Source organism: Nematolebias whitei, chromosome 23, assembly GCF_014905685.2.
Source record: "Nematolebias whitei isolate Nwh7 chromosome 23, NemWhi1, whole genome shotgun sequence".
In the NCBI taxonomy this organism is placed as follows: Eukaryota; Metazoa; Chordata; class Actinopteri; order Cyprinodontiformes; family Rivulidae; genus Nematolebias; species Nematolebias whitei.
In genome coordinates this window covers 4,147,462-4,148,792 of record NC_056520.1, presented here as the reverse complement: position 1 = coordinate 4,148,792, position 1,331 = coordinate 4,147,462, and the positions used below count along the sequence as shown (strand labels likewise).

The window sequence follows — 1,331 nt, the reverse complement described above, 5'->3', positions numbered from 1 at the left end:
CATGTATACATGCATACACACAACTTCAAAATAACATAAATTCTCAACCTGTACTGAAAACAGTTTCTACGTCTCAGCGCCACCAGCTGGTGAGAGGCCGTGACGTCAATTTGAACCCCGCCCACTGGAACCGGTACTGAAAGCATAATGGAAACACAACCTGTACCGTACCGAGTAGAGTAGAGCCGGGCTGTACCTGCCCGTACCGGTACTAATGGAAAAGGGGCAATAGAGTCTCAATGGGGTTTACGTCCGGCGAGTTGGCTGGCCAGTTGAGCACTGTGGCATCAAACCAGGTTTTGGTGCTTCTGGCGGCATGGGCAGGGGCCAGGTCCTGCTGGAAGATGAAATCTTCATCTCCATACAGATCCTCAGCAGAAAGAATCATGAAGTCCTCTAAAACATTCTGGTAGACTGTTGCTGTGACCTTGTATTTAAGAAAACAGAGTTTACCAACACCTGCACAGGACATTGCACTCCAAATCATGACTGACTGTGGATATTTCACACTGGACCTCAAGCAATATGGGTTCTGTTCCTCACCTTTCTTCCTCCAAACCCTTGGACCTTGATTTCCAAACGAAAGGCACACTTTACTTTCATCAGAAAAGAGGACAGAGGAACCCAACAGTTGTAGCCCATCTCCCAGATGCGTCTGAATGTGGTGGTTTTTGAAGCTGTGACTCCCGCCACTCTTTCTGGATCTCTGACAGATTCTGGAATCTTCTCCGTTTTATGATCCGTTGAAGCCCACAGTCATCTCTTTTGCTGGTATATCTTCTCCTGCCACATTTTGCCCTTCCACTAGACTTTCCATTGATATGCTTGGACACAGCGCTCTGTGACCAGCCAGCCTCCTTAGCTATGAACTTTTGTAGTGTACCCATCCTATGGAGGGTCTCAATGATGGTCATCTGGCCAGTTATGTCTGCAGTCTTCCCTATATTGAACAGAACTGAAGCAATTTAATGACGACTGGGGAAACCTGTGCAGGTGCTTTGTGTTTAGTAGATGATTAGTGTGTCACAGTAAGTTTAAACCATTCATGCCCTGCAAAATTTGGGCTGATTTCTCCACAGTATTCTAATTTTTTCAAATCCTGTTTTCGTGGGTTTCATGAGCTGGAAACCTAAATTATGTAAAAATAAACAAATACATACTTGAAATGGATTAAATTTTGGGCCCTGAATCTATCATCTATTAAAAATTAACTTTTTAAATGGAATTATGGAAGTTAAACAACTTTTCCATGATATTCGACTTTTTTGGAAAGGGTCTGTATGTATGTATATATATATATATATATATATATATATATATATATATATATA

At 42.2% G+C, this 1,331-nt stretch overlaps 1 protein-coding gene across 1 annotated transcript in view; it reads left to right on the top strand.

Moving 5' to 3' along the window:
* The window catches only part of LOC119429012 (protein NLRC3-like), an 18,115-nt gene that overhangs the window by 9,586 nt on the left and 7,198 nt on the right, over positions 1–1,331 (top strand). The window lies entirely within an intron of this gene.